Source organism: Centroberyx gerrardi, chromosome 19 (genome assembly GCF_048128805.1).
Source record: "Centroberyx gerrardi isolate f3 chromosome 19, fCenGer3.hap1.cur.20231027, whole genome shotgun sequence".
NCBI lineage: Eukaryota > Metazoa > Chordata > Actinopteri > Beryciformes > Berycidae > Centroberyx > Centroberyx gerrardi.
In genome coordinates, this window is record NC_136015.1 from 17,637,110 (window position 1) to 17,658,059 (window position 20,950).

Consider the following 20,950-nt stretch of genomic DNA (forward strand, 5'->3'; position numbering starts at 1 on the left):
CTCACCCGCAAGTATCTCAAATGTATATGGCTCCGACTTTCAGCTGTGATATTGTAGGCGTATGGAGGGAACAAAGATGAGACTGGTAGTAGAGCAGGCTCCATGCTGAGTGCTGAGAGACACAGATTCTTCCACACCTCTCCCTGTTCTGCCTGAAGGCTTCTCACAGGTACGATTTCTTACCCTCGGTTCGGGAACCGAAAATGAGAATCTCTAAATTAGGAGTCAGGGAGTCGTGTCGGAGCCTGACCCTGGATTCTCACCTCCTATCCGGCTGGACCTGTGAATGCTGGAGCTGATCTATGGCTCTGGCCTTGCTCCTCCAATCCACTCTCATCTCTTTTTTTCTTCCCTCTTCTTCCACCCGTCTACACCACCCTCTGTCCTTCCTCTGTGATAGGTTTTTCTGTTTATTTTTGTCACTTTTTCAGAGCCTCTCTTTCTCTTTGTCTTTCTCTCTCAGACTGACTCTTCAGCCAGTAGAAGCTACATTAATATAATAGTTTTAAATCTAGCCACATTGAAAAGACTGAAAGACACCACATGTTCATCTTCATATTGCGTATTGAGGTTTTGCTAGATCACTACAATTTAATATCAGTTCCTACAAAACCTCTGACATTACGTGGCGATAAAACAACACCCTGTTTCATAATTATTTGCTGAGGCTAAGTGGGGAAACAAAATGGGGTGACAACAGAGAAGTGATTCTTTGAGGACAAAACATGGGAACTATATTGTCCTCCTGACCTTTTGATCTTAATCTAACTTGTAACATATTTCACTGTCAACTTTTATCAACTGTTTGCCCCTTCTCTAAATGGGACGACATTGATTTTGCTCGCAGAGAGAGTTCAGCCATATGTGAGCTCACGCTGCAGGGCGCCGCAGTGACAGGTCTGGGACATAGCGGCCCATTACCACACATGTCCTGTCAGGGGGACTCCAGTAGCGCTGTGTCTGTTTTGGGACGGCTGGCTGCAGACCAGCCAGTGAGGTTTCAGCCTGAGACCCTCCGTCCTGAGCGGAGAGCCGGTTGCTCGGGGGCCCAGGACGGCCGGCGCAACATGGCCTGTCTGCACCCCGTTAGTGCTGGGTGGATGAGCTTCATCCACAAGGGCCTGGGGAGAGGGAGATGGCGGCTTCGCCTGCCCCGGCAAGGAGGGGAGGGGGACAGAGGTCGGGGGAGTGGGGCGGGGCGGTGGTCGTGGAGGTGCTGAGGGTTAGTAAAGCATTAGTGGGCCCTGCTGGTGTGCTGGCCCCTGAACCAGGCAATGATTGAGGACTAGGGCCCGGGGCTAAACGTGGCACCTTTGACAGTGTCGGGGTGCCACTATAGCGCCGGCCAGCTAGACGCTTCTGCTACATTACACACCAAACGGTTGTTGGTGTCTATATTCATGCTGACTTGGATCAAGGGATTATGACAGAGGACAGCCATTGAATATGGATGAGGTTAAAAAAAAAAAAAAAAAAGAAGATATTGCAAATATGACGCTACGAGCTGGGTAAATTGTTTATTACTGATGTATATGTATGCATATCTGTTCCACTGATATATGCTCCATATGCACATGCCCTCTATCTTCACTTGATCAATTACAATTCATCCAGTTGAGCACCATTACTATATATATGAAAAGTTGTTGTTTTTTGCACAGATTTAATCTTAGAAACAATAAAATAACTTTTGATTTTTAATCTTTTGATTATACAACCAAAGTAATATGAGGTGACGAATGCTCAGAATAGTTGCATGTGAAAACTGTAAAAAAATAAAAAGTGAGTTATGAATTTTAATTTCAGAGGAGGCAGAAATGTCACTGTCTCCCACCACCCTCTGTATTTGGGGAGCTCTCCCTGTAGAAGAAGGGGAAAAAAACATGTGTCATAGACACCTCCATCAGAGTGTGAGTGACTGCATCTTCACTATTAATTAAAACCTAACAAATTCCAACAAGGAGAAATGAGCCTGAGCGCTGCTTGATTCTCCTCATGATTTGTAAAAAAAAATCAATGAACTGAACTGAAGTAACTCCGATCTGCTTTCTCTCTTTTCCAGGTTCCTTCAGGTTCACCGGTGATTAAGCCTCACATGAGAAAGGTGAAAAGGGTGTTTTCTTTTAATGACACAAGCACCTTGTAAAAATAGTTGGCAGAGTGAGTTCACATAGTTCACATGACCTGATACAAATTCATAAATCCTGTGTTTTCTGTGAGGATTTGACACAAGTATGATGACCGAACATGTTGAATTGACGCCTAAGGCATCTGTGCCTCAGGTCAACCTGAGAGCCCAAAAATGGCACAGGAGGGTCTCAACAACCTCCATCAAATCAGTTGGCTGCAACTTCAACTAAAAAAAAAGAAGTTATCTCTACTTTTCGTGTGTCTATCCATAGTTCGAAGAAATGCAGTTTTTGCACCACAGTTACACTTTAGGTACAGGGGAAGATCTTGCTATGATAAGGACTCGTCTCGTGCAAAGCAGGCCTCACTCTGTCAGATAATATGCACACTGTCCTTCATACAACTAAGTTTAGGAATGACTCTATGCATATAACTCAATATTCAATATGCTTTGGAGTCTAGCTGGCTGTAGAACAAAAGAACTGCATTGATCTGGAGAAATACAGTCATGTGATAAGTATTATGTATCACGTACACTTTTGAGCATTTATTATGAGGACCAAATATCAAATGTGGTACTGTGCCCACAACATTCCTTCATTCAGCTGTTTACCTAGATTTAGCATTTTAGTCCCCACAGTAGGCTACAGGCAAAATATAGTTAGTATTATGGCCATCATGGGCTTCACTCAAATTAAATGTCCATCAGTCTAGCATTAAGTGTTGGTGGGCTGCAACCCTGAATTCATTGCATGGAATGAACATGTGCCCAGCTCAATAGATTCATCAAGCTGGCCATTATATTCAAAGCAAATTGGCACTCTCTCACACAAACACACACGATAACCATTGACAGACCTCTCTCATCACATCTGAAAAACATGCTGCTAGTGGGAGAATGAGGGACATGAAATCACTTTCAGCGGGCCATAAAGGCGGCATTGTGGACTGGCCTGGTGGTAATTACGCCACACAGACCCTTATTGAAGGAAGCCATTTAGCAATATGGCCCTGGCCTGGGCCTGTGCTGCTGATCTCATTTGGCTGCATTAATTAGCTCGCTCTGAGCCGCGGTGCTGGGTGTTAACGCAGCAGCCCACTGCTTGGTTGGTTGGTTGGTTAGTTAGGATGACTAACAGGACAGTCTGTTCGGTTCTGTTGTAAATCTACAGGCCTCCTGAACTCCCTTACACCTCACCACCCCCCCTCCTCCATCCTATCAGTCAAAGACAGCTGGGGCTACACAGAGGGCATGACTGCTCCCTATTCACCACATTCAGCATGGTGGCAGCCAGGCCGGCACAATAGATCCTGCCGCCTGCCCCGTTTGTAGAGGCACAACTCCTTCACTTCTTCTGTGTCTTAAATTAGTTCTCTATGAAGGTAGAATTTCTAAATTCCCACTATAGGGGAATTACAAATTTCAGTTTCCATTTAGAAATAAATAAACTAATGATTGTCTAAATATTAGCTGGAGATGTTTTATTTAATATATTATATAAATGATATAAATTTGCAGTTTAAAAAGTTAAGTTAGTAGCCACAATGTGTTAGGTTTAGTAGAGGGTGAACAAAAAACCAAAAGACCATAATGCTCTATAATACAACTGCTTATATTGCTTCAAAAACACTGGGCAAGACAGATCGAGCCACGAAATGGTTCATTAAAGCAGTGGAGCTTTAGCAACCATGTCTTGGTGGCCCATGAAAATAAAATCCTGCCAACCTCTCTTTATTTGCAGTTGTGAAAAAGTACTTCTCCTAAAAAAAGACACAAGTTCTCCTTTTCAGCCTAGCTTTGTTTAACACCTCCAACTACACAAGACATAACTGATTATTATACAGTTACAAAACCATGTTTTGTCACCACACTACCCAAAAAAGGGAAATACTTATAGATGTCAGCTTGATAAATACACAGCGTATTTTGTCTCCAGAAGCATTATGGTCATTATGGTCAGGAGTAGTTTCAACAGATGGCAGCTCATCTCTTCAATATTTTTTCTCCTATGTATGTTTTTTTGTTTTTTTTTGTCTTGACAAGCATTATTTAAAGAGATTCATTCCAAAACACTATGTATCCATTTGGGAAAACTATTTGATACCTGATATTCATTAGACAATATTTCAAAAACACAGATACTGTTATTCTATCTATTCTATCTCAAGAAACTCTTTTGTAAGCAAATCTCTTATGACTCAGAACTTTAATAGTACCCTATCATGTGCTAGTAGTAGGTGCAATTTTCCAAATGTGGATTTCTTATTTTGGAATGAACCATTTTCTACACACACGTTTTTACAATTTCTCATGGTCTTGAGAATGGTGTTTTCATGATAGAAATTTCAGAGAGTTCACAGCATTTCACAGACAGTCGAACTGTATTGTGCAAAAAAATATATTGTTCTTTCCTGTGCAGCACTGTGATGGCCAACACCCGTGCCTCCGCATCTACAGACAACATTTTCAAAGGGCCACCATTAAGGTTGCACAAGGAAACCCCCTCCTCTCTGACACCCACATCAGAGACACACTTCACTCTGTGCATGTGCCATCGACTCGCTCGCTGTAAACCTCGCAGCTACTTTTACTGATGATGTCTTGGCAACTACAAAAGAATAGAACATGTCACTGTGAGAAACAAATTTCTCATGTTTGTTTCTTATTGTGCTGCAAGGCAAATAATTTACAAGAAACAGCTTGATTTCTCGTCAAAACGAAGACATTATTTACTGTAAATTTTATACGGCCCTCAAGGCCGCACTGAATTAGGTCTATTTTGTGTCTATGCTGAGAGAGAATTCAGCTCAGTTGACTGTTTTAATTTCTGTCCTGATAGCAAATACTTTATTACAAGACAATTTATTACAACAATGCAAGGAAAAATGCCAAAGACTTAAACTCATCTGAGCCCCTCATATACCCTGGTACAGAAGACATAAACGCCATGGTGGCATATGCTGAAGGTGAGCCATGCGTGTCAGCTAGGTCAGGCAGCAGTAGGTCATTTCCATAAGGTGCCGATGGAGCAGGTGATAGGAGGGGTGCTGGCGTGAGCGGGACAGAGGTAGCGGGGCAGATGGACCTGTCTTGCACTGACCACGTATCCCTGCACCCTGCTGGGGCCCCAGGAGGGGGCTGAGCAGGCTCCCAGAAAGGAGGGCGTCCCACTGAGACCCTGGCATTGAGCCCTGCCCAGCCTTGGCCTGCACCCATCTCTATACCCCCCGCCCCCACCCTGCAAAACACCCTAAACGCTGACCAAGCCCTCAGGGCTCAGGCCAGCCTCCTGGGCTAACAATGGCCCAGACAACAAGCTGGTCCATGGGAAGGCCATGCCAAATGAGTGTGCCAGGGCTGGATTCTTGGAGGAAGTGTAACAGTACTGCACGAATGCAGTTGTGTATTCAAAATGGAAAGCCTTTTAACTGTTGACTGCACAGTTCATGTCTAACTTCATGCATACATGCTTAAAGCTTCTGGAGATTTTCTTTATTTTTCATGTCACAACTTGTAATCTGTTTGTGCAGATGTAACTTCTTGTCTTTTTTTCTGCTTCTCTGGAGGTCCAGTCATTTTCCGTTATGTGGCAAACACACACAGCTTGAGCTGTGAATTTTCTTTGCAAGGTGACATTTCCTGGCTGTGTGCAAATAAAGCACGCACAGAAACGTTGTCACAGACTAAAAGACTTGAGGTGGATATCTGCACAAGAGAAGCATAATTGTCCTATCTATAGGGCCAAATAGTGGAAAACCAGTGGAACCTGTGATGAATGTTCTCACAGCAGTAGCCCCAGTAAAACCCCTGGCCAGCACATGGTTGGAGGTGACCTGAAATGATCTATTAATGCAGTGGTGAGGACAGCACCACAGGCTTATGTGAGCATGTGTGATAGTGTGTAGTAGTTGGAGAAACATAGACAGGGGGCCTGAAAGCTCAAATAACCCCTTCACCCTATTGATTCACCAATATGAACTCAATTTGCAGCTGTACTGGATTACAAGTTGTATCTAGCAGCCCGTAGCTGCCTCTTTCCAGCTGTATGAACACTGGTTAAATTAAGCGGGAGGAGGTAGGGAGGGGGTTGCAGAGTAGTAGATTGGCGATAATTGGTCAGAGGACAGTGTACAGTAATAATGGGTCTAAATAGCCAGGCTTGAGTAGCTCCTGTCATGTTTTACCACTTCTATTTTCATACCAATTAAACCTTGTTAAAGCTGCCATGATGAGAAAAAGGAGGTGTAAAGGATGTTGTATAGCCACACACATCAAAGTCATCCTCTGCTTGTATTTATTTGACTCCATTTGAAGGAGATTTATTAGAAGCTGTCTTGACTGCTTTGCCGGGGACCAGCAGGATACAGTCAGAATGAGAATTAAGTGTCTTACTGTAGGCTACCACCAGCTAAGCCGTTGTTTCTCCAGGTTGTTTAATGGAACAAATGGCCTGTTGGGAGCGTGTGCTAACATGCTTGCAGTGCAGGGTTTCCGGGGTATTGAGGTTTCATTTGACATGATGCTTCTGATTGAAATATGGATTAGCTTACCTCATTCCTACCCCATGGCTCATCCAAATACAGAGGAAAGAGAGAAAGGGATGGATAGAGAGATAGATAGAGTGTGTGGTAGACTGATGGATAGATGGAGATAGGAAGGAGGTTGAAGTAGATAGTCTCTAGAGATATCCTCCAGCGCCGTCATCCCGTGATGAGCCACCTATAATCCACGAGGACGACACGGTCTCATTTCAAAGTAAGATGGAGGGTCGCATTGAATTCCACTCGACTGAGGGAAGATCTGATTTAACTTTTGAATATGAGAGCGTGAGCTAGCCCTCCCCAATTTCAGTTCAGATGAAATTGGCTTTGGTGCATTAGATATTCTCCTGCTGCCCAGTGGACCGTGCTGGGTGTAGTGTTTTGTCACATTGTGAGGGCTGAGGAATACAGGGTTGGTGTTACACACACCTGCACGGCTGGGGGGCATGCCCACACATGATGCCACAGAAAAACTTGGCCTGGGTTAAGGCCTCCCCCACTAACAGAGTCAAGTTCTAACAATATATCCCCGTCCTCAGCAGCTCAGCTCGGACCTACTGATGAACAATACAGTGCACAAAGAGCAGAGACTGCACAAGTGAAATATTGTCACTTCATTCACTGCACTCTACACATACTCTATACTCTACATATATTTATTTATAGTGAAAACTGTAGGTGTGTTAGAGGCTATGTCTCGGACAAGAGAGAGCTCATTTCCTGTGTAATTTCAACTAAATCTTTCAGTGATGCATGTGTGGCTTTCAACTATTAAATGTAAGGTTGCAGATCTACTGAGAATGGAAAATGGTTGCAAGTTATCTGAATAAGGTAAGGAAGGATGCACTTTTATTATCACTGCTGTTCAAAACATATGAGCCATAATAACTATGAAAAGGGAGAGAGTTGTTCCGATAATGAGTCTCATACTGTGAATTAGCACTGCTGCTGAAACTGCATTCGCACACACAATTGTAGCGCACAGCTGCTTATGAAGGCAGGCAATGAAACAGTTTTATTTATATACATTACACCGTATGTACTTTTCAGAAGCAGATCTCATACTATATACTAACATGCTATAAGCTGTATGCATCACCAATCACAGTTGCATATGAACGTATGTAGGGGTTTCAGAGATAAAAAATATACTGTATATAGGAGAGAAATGCAGGAAGTAGAGATGTATGGCACTGAGGCTGATGTCTGATGAGTGTGTGAGGATAGAGACTGATGAGTATAAGCACAGGCCACAGCTGAGGAGTGTGTGTCCCCCCCCACCCCTTCGCTGACAAAGCAGGAGTCCTACGCCGGGCCTGTGTTTACGTTTCCCTTCAACTGTTTCCCCCCACGGCGCTCCATCCAATTCTCCTCAACAAGGGAACATGAGGGAGCAGCGTAGAAAGAGAGCGGGCTCATGAATGGAAGGGGACAAATTGACATGTGGCGTTTTGTGAGGTGAGTGCCCAACCTCTCGACCGCTGATTACCATTCGCTAATGAGCACCCCGGTTTGTGTGTCTCTGCGTTTCGCTCTCTCTCTCTCTCTCTCTCTCTCTCTGTCTCCCCTCTTCTCTTCAGAACGTTCTTTCTCCTCTCCAGCTTTGTGCGGGCCTGCGGTGGCCAGTGGACCATAGGTGTGCTGTTAATAGGGAGACGCACACAGCAGTAATTAAAGCGGTAGGGGGCCTTGTACGGACCCCTGATGTACTACCAGCACCCCCGACCCCCCTCCCTTAAAACCCACCCTCCCCCCTTTTTTTCAATCCTGTCTGCCGAATTGATCATTGTGCGGGGCCAGTTTTGCCCCCGGCAGTTTTGTCACTTTCTAATGATGCCTTTCAGAGAGGCAAGGCCTGTGTCCTACCAGCACCGGGACCAGTTGGGGCCAATTGCTATCTTCGCACCAACCTTAGTCCCTCTACTAATAAGCCTCGCATTTAGCCACATGCATGCTCGCTCACATATAGACGCATACACCCCTAACACACACACACACACACACACACACAATAAAAAAACAAACGCATCCACCACTTCTAACTGGACTGGGACCCTCAAAGCTGTGGGGTCCCCCCTGCTGCAATTTTGTCACTTGTTTTCCATGTCCCGCTTCTCTACACTCTACCCTCTCTCTCTTCCTTTCCTCCTTGTAAAAACAAACCCTAATCTTCCCATCCCCTCATCCATTTCACCCGCCTCTCCTCTGTCAAGAAAACACGGTATTTTGAACCTGTTATTGAAGTGTACAGATACCCGCGATCACAAGATCACTGAAGAGAAAATGAGAGGGCGGTGATTTCCTTCAACTTGTGTGAAGATTGTGCCTTTGCTACATGGATAAGCCACAGACCAGGGATGTAATAAGGAATACATAAATACAGCAGCGTTGCGAGAAAACGATAAACCCCCATTAAAAATGAATGGGAGTCGTATGTGTCCGAAAAAAATAAATTACAAAACAACCTGAGGGACAAAATCCCTGATGAACACACCAATTTAAAACAATATGAGAGAGCAAAAGCCAGGATAGAAGCAATTTGTGCCGTAGGGTTTTGTGCTAAATGGGTGAATATTATTTTATTTTAAGGTGGCATCCTGATGGCTCAGTTGGCGCATACCATGTACCTGTGATGTCCTGGGTTTAAATCCGTCCTCAGACCTTTGCTGCTTTCTCTCCCCCATCTTTTCCTGTCTCTTTTTTATTATAGACTATCAAATAAAGCAAAAATACCCCCCTAAAAAAATACAAAAGGGCACTTAAGAAGAAGACTTGTGTATTGATCGGGTCTTCTGATCAGACAGGCCTGTGTGTGTCTGTGTGTAATGTCTGTGTGTCCCTGCACCCCTGGCTTTGTGCTCAGCAGGCTAAGGCGACCCATTGGGAATGTCTCTCACTTCTGCTGGTACTACTTATTTGAAGTGTGCCCTCTCAAGACAGCAGGGAATCGCTATAGCCAAAGCCTAACATTTTTGCAAAGTATGGAAACACACTAAACCAACTGAGCTCTACTGCGATGTATAGGTGTGAGTTTGTTTCCGTAGAGTCATCTTTTAGAGTGTGGCTGACAACTTTTTGCATAGAGCTTGATGGGAAGTGATACCCCTATTATGAAAATGGAACACTGAAACATGATATCAATTGTTAATTTTGAGTTTGACAAGTTAACTGTGTTTCCAACCTTTTTTTACACTTTTTTTAACATCTGTTCTGCGGAGGCTTGAAGCTATAGGGAATCCCAGGAGTATCAAGCAACAGTGCTTCCCCTCCATACCCCCACGCCAGTCATGGCTACAGTTGTTGATGGTGCGGCATAGGCTATGTAATTAAAATAACCCAGCGAAAGGTGTTTTAACATGGCATTCTCTGCCTCTGGGCCACGTTTGTTCTGTTTCCTGCCCTGTTCAGCTCCCCCTTATCTCTTAGACCCCCTTGAGTATGGCGTTTTACATTTCTGTTTGTAAAACTGTCAACACTTCCACTGGCTGTACTAACGTGTGATTTAGCGCCAACAGAGAGGAGGGATAGAGAGTGAGAGAGAGACAACTGCATGAGATCTTGCACATTCTCAAAGTGGAATATTTTTTCACTGTTATCCCCCCCACCACACCCCACCCCACCCCACCCCACCCCACACACCCCCCCCCCGCACCCCCACCCCCAAAGATGCCTTGATGTTTGCGATGTGTTTTTTTTTTTTTTTTTTTACCCGAACAATCACATTATCTTTTCCCCTTTCTTTTGTTAAATTAATTTCTCCATTGATATATTCATGTTATCTGTACGTTGTATTAAAATACAATTTGGGTTGAAATACAAATTATTTTTTTTTAATGACCAAATTTTAAATCACTCGCTATGTGAATAGCTAACCACCATCTCAAAGGTCCCTTGGATTCTGTTCTGCTGGCAGAGAGAGAGAGAGAGAGAGAGAGAAAACATGTTCAAAAATTAATTGGATTAGTGTGTGGAGCTGAATTGTGTGTGAAATTTACACCTGTCACACTCTTCTCAAATCAGACATCACCCGTCATTGCTAATAAGTACCTGGGGTAGTGGTGGCATCTCAAGACTGGGAAAAAAACAACAGCCGCAAGATCCTACACTGTGGCTCCTATTCCATCTCGAGTGACTCTCCCCTATTGAGACATTTACACAGTGCGATCACATAGATCACACACAAAACACACACGTACACACTCTTTACTGTATCTTGCATAACACATGGTATTACTAATTTAAAAATGACATCTTGAGAATTTGAAAAATGTGACAACTATTCTTACAAAATGAATGATCGCACAAAATTAAAAAGAAATTAAAAGAAATTGTGCTTTTAAAATAGTAGATGAATTAAGTGCTTTGTTGACAAAATGACAATTTTACAGACTGGATCAATTATATTTTAGAGACTTTGAATGAAAAACTTCAGGTAATGTTTTTTTTTTTTTCTTTCTTTTTCAAAGTGGATATATGGCATTTTGGAAATAAATACATATGTCCACCTCCCAAACACACAGTTCACAACAAAACACCTATCATACATAACACAATAAGAAATGTAAACCTCCTTGCCTCACACCCACATCATTTCCCACCAGAAACGGAGGAAATTCCACATTATAATCATTGAAATACTGTAGCCTAGACTTGGTTGTGAATGTTTTTTTTTTTTTTTTTTTTACCCAGTTTGGCTTTAATTTACACCTCTGTTTTGCAGCTGCGAGGGGGGAATTCAGCGCCCGTCCCCTCGGAGAGAGGAGCATTGGCAGCAGAACATTAGCTCATTTTAAAGGCCACTGTAATAATCTGTGTACCGGAGGGCCTCGGTTGGAGGCTCTGCTTTGCTCCAAAGTATTGGAGGCTCCCCTGTCAATAGCAAGACAGTCACTTCATTATAGCTTCACAAGTCATCCATTTATTATCTATTGGCCCCATCAGAGAATGATAGAGCGAAGGGTCAGATGTTACAATATATTATTCAAAGACGCACCATTGTGTCAAAATGTAATTTTCTGTTGGAGTGAAAAAAAATATATACTGGGTCGGAGATGTAATTGTTTGATTTGATAATAGAAGTACAAAATGTGCCGAGGGACACATCGCACGCATACACACTTGTTCACAAATAGCTGTTGCTTGGGTATGAACTCATAATGTTTAATCTCAAGGTAACAGACGGTTTTCGGGTATCAAAAAACAGAAGTGAGAGTATGATTGGCGGGTTGGTGATAAGCGGAACCTCAATGGTGCTAACACACTTCCACAATTATTACCAAATGTGCATGCAAAAGGAGTAGATGATCGTCATTCAGTCTATCAATTAATGTGTCCATTGAATTAATAAATGGTGAAATTTAAAATAACCTCAAATAATGTTTTTCTTTCTGTGGTTTAGAGGATCATATTGTACATTCAGTATGTCTACTGTGTTTCCACAATTGGTTGGTGGTTTTAATGATTTTTTTAAAACATATTTCATTAGTTATTTCTTGAAAATGATAAATGCATCTTGTGACATGAGATCAATATATCAGATATGTATTGTTATTTGATAAACACTAGGCCGAGTTACATGATTGCATGTATTTGGAGGGAGACAATAATGTGGGTGAAGCTATTTTGCAGATTTTTCAATTAAGCGGACTATTCGATAGGTCAATAAAATCCCATGCCTATTACTCCACTTAGAATTTCTTTAGTCAACTTAATATTGTCTTTATTTGCTACTCGGACCAGGAAAATTAAAAAGAGATGGCACAACACTTCTGAAGGCCTGAATGTGTGAAGCCACAGACATGTCTGCATGAGCGTAGTGGCTAAGTGCCGATTATAGTTGCACCAAATGTTGAATAGGACTTTCAAAAACACATTCATGAGAAGCTGTGAGAAATTCACTCACACCAGCAAATGCAAAGCTGACCGCAGCCAACAAAAGGAGCAGAGCAGAAAAGCAACACTAGCGAGCGGGCAACTGAAACTGAAGAAAAGGAATGGAGATACAGAAAACCTAAACAGAACGACACAAAAATAAAGCTATATCTAATCACGGTTTATAAAATGTTGTCCAGATTTAATGGAGGAGACATTATGCACAGGAGTGAAGCGTTTTTATGAATGTGATTATGGATCAAAGATGAGACTCCTGTTGTCAGTCTGCTACTGCAAAAAGAAGCCGTGCACCCTACAAGCAGCAAGCACTAGTGTTTCCATAATGACATAATGATAATAGAATTGAATTTGAATAGTTTGACATCTTCCTCCGCGTTCTGTGACTAAAAACCTTCAGCAGACCAAACCGCAGACCGGCGAACAAGTGGAAACTAAAACCTACCCCCATGGAGGCAAAGTTCCCTGTCTCACACACACACACACACACACACACACACACACACACACACGTACCCACAACAAGCAGACAGGGAAAGACAGCGCGAGACCCCGTCAAACCCCTTTCACATGTAATGATTATTCCCCTTCATTAAAACTGCTAGTAACCCTGTTAGGCTGGAATAGACTCACTACGGGTAATCGTGAAAACACTTTTAATCGACGCACAGCAACAGTAGAGACCTTGCTAGAATGCATTCACTCCAAATAAAGCAGGCTCTTTATAAACAGGCGCAGCAAAACAGCTAAGACCCTGATAAGACTCCTCACACTCTTCATGGCGAAACCTGCCTGTGAATGTCTCCTGACAGCTCCTTAGCCCTTGTTAGAGAGACTCACTTCCTAATGATTCAACCCGGCTTGGAAACATCAACACACGCAAAGTAACACTTAGGCATGCAGTTTCACATGCAGCAACATAGCCTACTACACATACATGCAGGAGCTGTGGACAACTTGATTAATTGCTGTGCAGTTAGTGTATTGATCACAGTTAGAAAAAGAGAAAAATTAAGGGCAATACAAATTCAGGACTGTACCAAGCAGAGTTCTTTCTTAATTATGGAGATACATTGTTGATGGGAGCAGTTTTGCCAGCGCTAAGTGAAACTATTTAGCCAAAAAATAATTACCAATCAAACTGTAAGACAGCCTGTTACTGTAGGTCACAAATAACCAAATCGTGCACTTGTTCAATAGATAACTAAAACATGTATTTTGCTCCACCGCCCTTAAAAGATAAAAATCAAAAAGTGTGATAATTTTTGTTTCATCCAGAATATATTGTTGCAATCAGTATAGAATTTCTCCTATCTGATTTAAATTAATAACAATATAAATTCATACTAGTGTTACTAGTGTTTCAACAGCTCGCTACAGCGATAGTGAGCAGTTTAATCTTGGAGACCATTTACCATAATAAAACTAATTGGGCTGTAATGCTTTCAGAATTCACACCCCTGAAAAGACTTTCAAAAAAATCCTTGCCACCTCTATGCACACTGTGTCTGACACAAATGTATGCATGTGCTTGCTCATAGGCGCACACACACACACACATGCACACACACACACACACACACACAGGGCAGTTGACACATGGTATATCAGCAGGCGCAGTTCTTTTGTCCTCTTGCTAGTTTTAGCAACACCACTACTCTTGGAACACATCGCGCTTTTGTCCTGAATCCATATGATGCAAATACATAAAACACAATTGAAATGCCATTTATTTGGAATAAGAAGAGCACCTATCATCCTAATGTGCCATCATGAAATTAGAATGGTTGTCATCACTAACTAAATATCAAAATACAAATACAAACATACACAATTAACTTTTTTACCTTTCTATGTCCTTTTTTATTTTTCCCTATAGCTTAAATACCTGGCAGCTGTGCCGCCAAGACAAATTGCTATATTTATTGTACATGGAGAATACAGTGACTCTGATAGAGACCTGTCTCATGTCTACTGGAGTTTCCACTGACCCGATAACAATGATGACAAAAATCTCTGTGTGACTCAGACTTTTCAAGGTCCTGTGATGTGACTCAGAGGTGTTTATTCTCTGATGTAGCAGCAGCAGCTGTATTTTGGAGAAGATGGGGAACATGGTGTTTGAACTTTGCCTGAGCTGTCAATCATGCCGACAGTGGGAGGGGTTTGAGTCATGGGTGAGATGGTTTTGACAGGTATGATTCACTACGGTGAAGAACAGGCAATGTGTGCACGTGCAAATGCATGCACACACACACACACTCATAACATAACTAAGTCATTCTTGTTGGCGATGGAAGAACACTAATTGTTAGTTTATTGTTTAAACTGTTGCTGTTCCATTTAGTCAACAATTGACCAACTGACATTCCACAGGCCTCCACTATGAAGACATCCTCTATCTCATCAGGGCTAAACTGGATAAACGCAGCTTAAATAACATATTAAAAAGTCATTATAAATACAATCACTCTATCACTTTCCAAAGTACACATCACCAACCCTGACCTTGCTCCCTCCCTCTACACCAGCCTTCCTTCCTGTCCTGTTCAGGTATGCGACCCGGTCCCTCGTGTGTAAATCCATCCCATCCAACAGAGGCTAATCCCACAGATGCTGTCATTCCTTCGGCCCGGGTGTGAGAAATCTGGGGGCCTAAGGTGCTACTCTATAATCAGGCTGGACTGTTGTGCGTCGGCCTGCCAGCGTACAGCGAGACGTGCCGGTAACCGCCGCAACTTCACAAGGCTGCCCCAGTGGCCCCAGTGGCTACGGGGGGTCAGATGTCTCCGCAGTGTGGCGGGGCGACTAGAGGAAGGCCTTACGTCTGGCAAGCGGGCCCAACGCTCGCACAGACACGTATGCGTGAGAACACAGAATAAACAGAAACACAGATACACACAGGCAACGACACACACAGGCACAGACACAGCGAGCAACAAGGTCTAAACACTCACATGGACGATGTTCACTATCGGATTACACAAATGGACGGCGAAGGGTGTGAAAAATAAAGGGCAGATGTGGCATTTGTTCTATTTTCACTTGCATCTCTTGGCAGTGAAGGCACATTATGAAATGCAGTCCTCATCCAATGCTCTGCGTGTGAACGGCTCTGAGCAGATTCCATGGCTGAAGCTTTTTCTGTCTGCATTCCCCACATGCTCTTAACAGCACTCTTAACACCTAAAATTATATATTTATATAAAAAAATGAAAACACGATTGAACCAAATTACTTACATCTTGCATCAGTCTGCAAAAAGCTTAACATCTTGACACTGGCTTTTAGTGAAGGCTGCAGCTTCCCATGAGTGTGGCATGCCACGACAACAGATGAGAGCAGCTTCACCATACCTCAAGATCCCTCTGTTGAGTTGGCACTCCTTCTAGGGGAAGGATGTTGTATAGCTTTTGGGTTCAACACTGAATAAACCAGCCATTCAAATGATGGATTCACTACATCAGTGGTTCCCAACTCCGGTGCACTGCTGGTTTTCATTCTAGCTGTGGAATAGGGACTGATGTAGACCTGGGATCCCAGGTGAATGCAATGAACTACCTGGTAGGATAGAGAACCAGCAGTAGAGTTGGGAACCACTGCACTAGATTAAGCCATTTAGTAGCACAAAAGTCTCTAAACCCGTCCTTAAACGCAATGAAACACTGGAGTAAAGCCTCTGAAAGTTGACCAGCAATCAACAGATATACATGGCAGAAGACTGACTGAATGGCAGTATGTGATTCTGGGTAAAAATGTACTTGGTTTTATTTGACTTACACACAATTTACAGTGCAGAAACCCAACACCACGCTAATAAAACTGAGTGGATTTTACAAAAGGAAAAGGGCCTCTCTCGTATGCTTGGAATTTGATTCAAAGTCTCAAAGTGCCCCCTAGTGGGTCTTTTCTGTCTCTGCTCTCAACCGGCTCTGCAGAGCTGATGACCCCATAATAAGGTCTCAGTCATTCGCTGCGCTAATTGGGGGGCATTTTCAACATGGGATCACAAGATAACACTCAGTGTCAAACACAGTTGGAGAGCATTAGCTGCTTCCTGTACTTTAACAGACTGCTAAGTGTCTGTGAGGGTAAACTGACTTCTCAATATCCTGCATTGATATTGTAAAATAGCGGTACACTGGCTGTTATAAAACACCTATCCAAACTATAGGCTACTACACTAATACAAAATTAGGCTGACAATAAGAGGAAAATAATGTGTTGATATGGAATGCTGTTACAGTGTTAACAGTAGTGAAATGACTCTATTCATTTTTGTAACACTGCATTGCTTTGAATCACAATTAACTGACGCTTTCTCCTCCCTATTTCAATAAGACAGTTCCTCCATTTTTATTGCTGCTATTCAAAGCCACATGGAGAGGGGGGAAAAAGCTGGACACCCGGAGTAGAAAAGCCTCCAAAGCCGTCTCTGGACGTTCCCCATGCCTCATCCCCCTGACGCTACATCTTTCCATCCCTCCATCCCTCCATGACTCCGTCCCACAACACACCCTGGCACCTTGTCCCACTGGCTGCTCCTGAAGGAAAACAATTATCGGGAAGGCGGAACAACAATACCCAGAAAACATCTGCTTGTGCCGGCTGGGGCCACTGACGAGCCTGACTGTGTGTCCCTGCTGGCTGAAACAGAGGACGCAATGCCTGCCTGGTGACGCTGAGGGACCCGAGTGTACAGGCAGCAACAGGGCCCAGTCTCCTGCTCCACACAGCGCCTTATCCTCCGCCTGCTCGCCTGCCGATCCACCTGCCCGCCTGCCTGCCTGTCTGCCTTCTCTGGCAACGGCAGCTTTGTCAAAACAGACGAAGGCCCGCCTGTCGGAGCAGTTGTTCATTTGGGTGGATTCCCTTCTGCTTGGATGACACAATGCATCAGTATGGCTCCTGAGCTGAGGCAGACAGGCAGCCGATGGGCATGGCACAACAGTCCAACACCCATATGATGCCTCCTTCGTACTATAGCTCAGCCCGGCAGATGGGAAGGCCCTGTCTTTAGGGTAAACACAGCTCATGATGCTTAACAATGAGCAAAGAGCACAGGAAGAAAGAAAAAACACAGAGCAGCTATGGCTCAAATGCCTTATTGGTTAATTATGATTTTTCCTCTTGAGAATGAGGTATTCCCATGGGTGACTTGCTCAGTACTTTATCTTTCAGAATCCAGTCAGCATTACTTCAAATATGCCTAATTCTACTCAGTGCTTTTTGAGTTTATGTTGCCACCTTGTGGCTAACCCTGCAGCTCACTGATCAACCCTCTACAGCTCATTTTATTCTCCATCAGACTGTTGGCCATCAGAACCGCCCATTAAAGCAAGTGTTACTCTTTATTTCAGAACCACCATATGATGGAAAATAATTGGTAGCCTATTTTGATGACATTTACATATACCTCTCTTTTAGGTTAAACTAGACTACCTCAGGTTATACCTTGAGTCTAGATTACTTCAAAAACAACTGCATGCTGCTGTAAATACATTTACATAAGCACAAGCTCACTGTGTAAAATAAATTCTTAAATTTGTTTTATTCAGCTCAAAGACAAGGACACTGGTCTAGTTGGCACGTTTGCCCTTTGAAAATCCTTGTCCAACTAGCTGTTTAACCTTTAGAACATGAAGCCACACTCCACAGATGAATAGCCTACTACAGTTTCAAAGTTCTGTATCTTAATCCTGGTGATAGTCGAATTACCTTCAGTTTTTTTTAACATCAACTTTTCTCATTTAAAGTGTGCACATGTTATATAATAAACCTATTTTCGCCCAGTCCTTCCACTGGCTCTCAGCCGCTACGACACCTGTCTCAGTTCACCTCACCTCCTAACTGAGTGGGTCGGCCCCCTCCCACACCGCTCACACTCCACGGGAACCAGCGCTTTTGCTGCCTTTAATTACAGTGGGAAATATAGTAATTAGCACGGGAGCGCGCATGGACGACCCAACAAAGTGCTAAATACGAATGGGAAGTCGGAATTTTACCCAAAATGCCAAGGTGTGACGTTTAGGGGGCGGAGTGCATGCGTTGTTATGCATAATGTTTGGCATTCTTAAATATGTAAACAATTAGTAGTATTCCTGTAGGCCTATGTTCCAGTTTTCACTCAGTGTTTAAATTTACAACACTGTTCGTCACTTTTTTTCCTGCAAACTCATAAGTTGTCCTGTTGAAGAGATAACACCTGCAAATAGCAGTCTATTGACCCTAGAGTTTAACAAATATACAAGAACTTTTGATTAATAGCCTAAAGACATCAATTGCATGTCTGTCGCACATTTTCTCCCCTTCACTCTCCCGCTGCAGAACAAAGTAGCCTATCTCTATGCCGCTTAATTCCTAAACAACAGCTACTAAAAACTACACTATGTCAAAGTTTCTGCATCTAATATCATTTGCCGCCAAAACTTTGTAACCCGCTTTTAAATTTCTGGGAACAAGTGGAGCAATTACTGGTGACTCAAGATATTATTACTGATGTCAAGATAGTGTGATAAACTATTAGATGTAGATCTTGCACAGACATCTATCGAACATTGATTATGAATGCTCCCCAGATTTGATTTGGTTTTGGTAGCCTAGCCTTTCTGGAAATGTATGCTTGAAGGTATAGCAAGTGTCATGTTTCAGTCTAAATTAGCCTAAAATGTGCTGTACCATACTGTATCTTACCCAGTTAACGCCAAAAGCACTTGGGCGGTACGCCTTGTGTACTCGGAGGCAGGAGCTTTCGAGGAGCACCTGAAGGCAGCATTTTTGACACGGGCTCGGTGTAACCGGGAGGTGGGAGGAGGGTTTGTGACAGCTAGCGGGGACACGCCCGCCGTGACAACAGCGGGTCGTGTGGCTACACCGTGCACCGTATCCTCAGCGGTGACGGTCTGAACTGTCGTACAGCCTCTGCTAGTTTTGACGGAATAACTTCTCATACAACTAAATGAACCGGTTGCCTGTTCTGCCCCAGACGGCTGTGGCTTTCCGCGTCAGTGCAACAACAGAGATGTAAAGCAAGTTGCACTACCGCATCTTCCTCTTGATATGCTTCTGACATAACGAGGAGCCAAGAAGTGACAGAGGTATTTCGGCATTCTTTAGCGACTCTTTTATGTTAGTGGGCCGCCGTACGCTGCCGAAACATTGTATCATCCTCAATGAATAATACAGGCTCAGCGCTAGCAGCCCTGTCAGCGGCGACAGCCACTCGTTATGCTGCAACTTAAAGTCGCCTCCTTGTATTCTAGCTGAAACAACGTTAGATGATATACCTTGTTGGAACTGTTCTAGTCTATATTCCAGTCGAGTAAAATGCCCATTGGTAGCTGCAGGTACAAGCGTGAATTGAAGGCAGGCGGATGCATATCAGCAACTCAGGAAGAAGCCAACTTTGAACGTTTGTTATAACAATCAAATGCAATCTGAAAGCCTAGTATTAACCCTGGTCCGTACTTGCTAGGCAACTACTATTAGCCCTAGCATGGATACATAAGAGACAGCCGAGAATTATTTAACATAATATAGCAGAATGACAAAAGACCAATGAGGTATTCAGTATTCAGTTAATCTTATTCAGGGGCTGTCACTGTAGCCTACTTGCTAATTTCCAATTATCTTGAGGTTATAGCCTAAGATGATAATGCTCATGTGAACCACGTGACACCTGGGCCAGCAGGTGCTGTCACCTGTGATGTTAAGGTGCCAGGTTGTGTAGCCTTCACTGCTGCTCACAGGTCTGTTCAATGTGTTGCAGCATTGAGATGCTTTGTAAAAAAGGTCCTTCAGGACATGCATTTATGAGGCGGCTCATCTCAGTTGAGGGAACAAGCAATTGACCTCATAACTTATTGATAACCTTAGAATGTGGAATGAAGCGACTGAGAGCTAAACATCGGCATGCTGCTGAATTCAGTAAGATAGTTTTTGATCTGTCCTTCATTCGAGGTGACTCCTCTTTTATTGGTTTGTCTGTGCTTCTCTGCCTGTCTTGGGGGACTTAAAAAACACTCTTTACTGTGCACTCTGCCACTGATATGATGCAATAAAACTTTCTAAAGAAAGATAAACAAGCCAGACTCTGTTGTGAGGCATCTTTCCCTTCATTCTAGCCATTCATTATTTTGCTACAGGTGAAAGGATCCAAGGCAAGCTTCATGAATAGAGTTAAGAAGCCTTGGATCCATGGGCTTTTTGTTGAACAGATGAAGGCTAATGGAAAGTTTTGCTCTTAACCTTTGGGTTGCACACACACACCATCAGGCCTGCCTACATATCACTGGAGATCATGGTGCCCTTCAGTTCTTCTCCTGTTTTATTAATTTTTTTTTTTGTTGTGTGTCCAATGCACAATGTGATAATTTATTGGTCCCTGTAG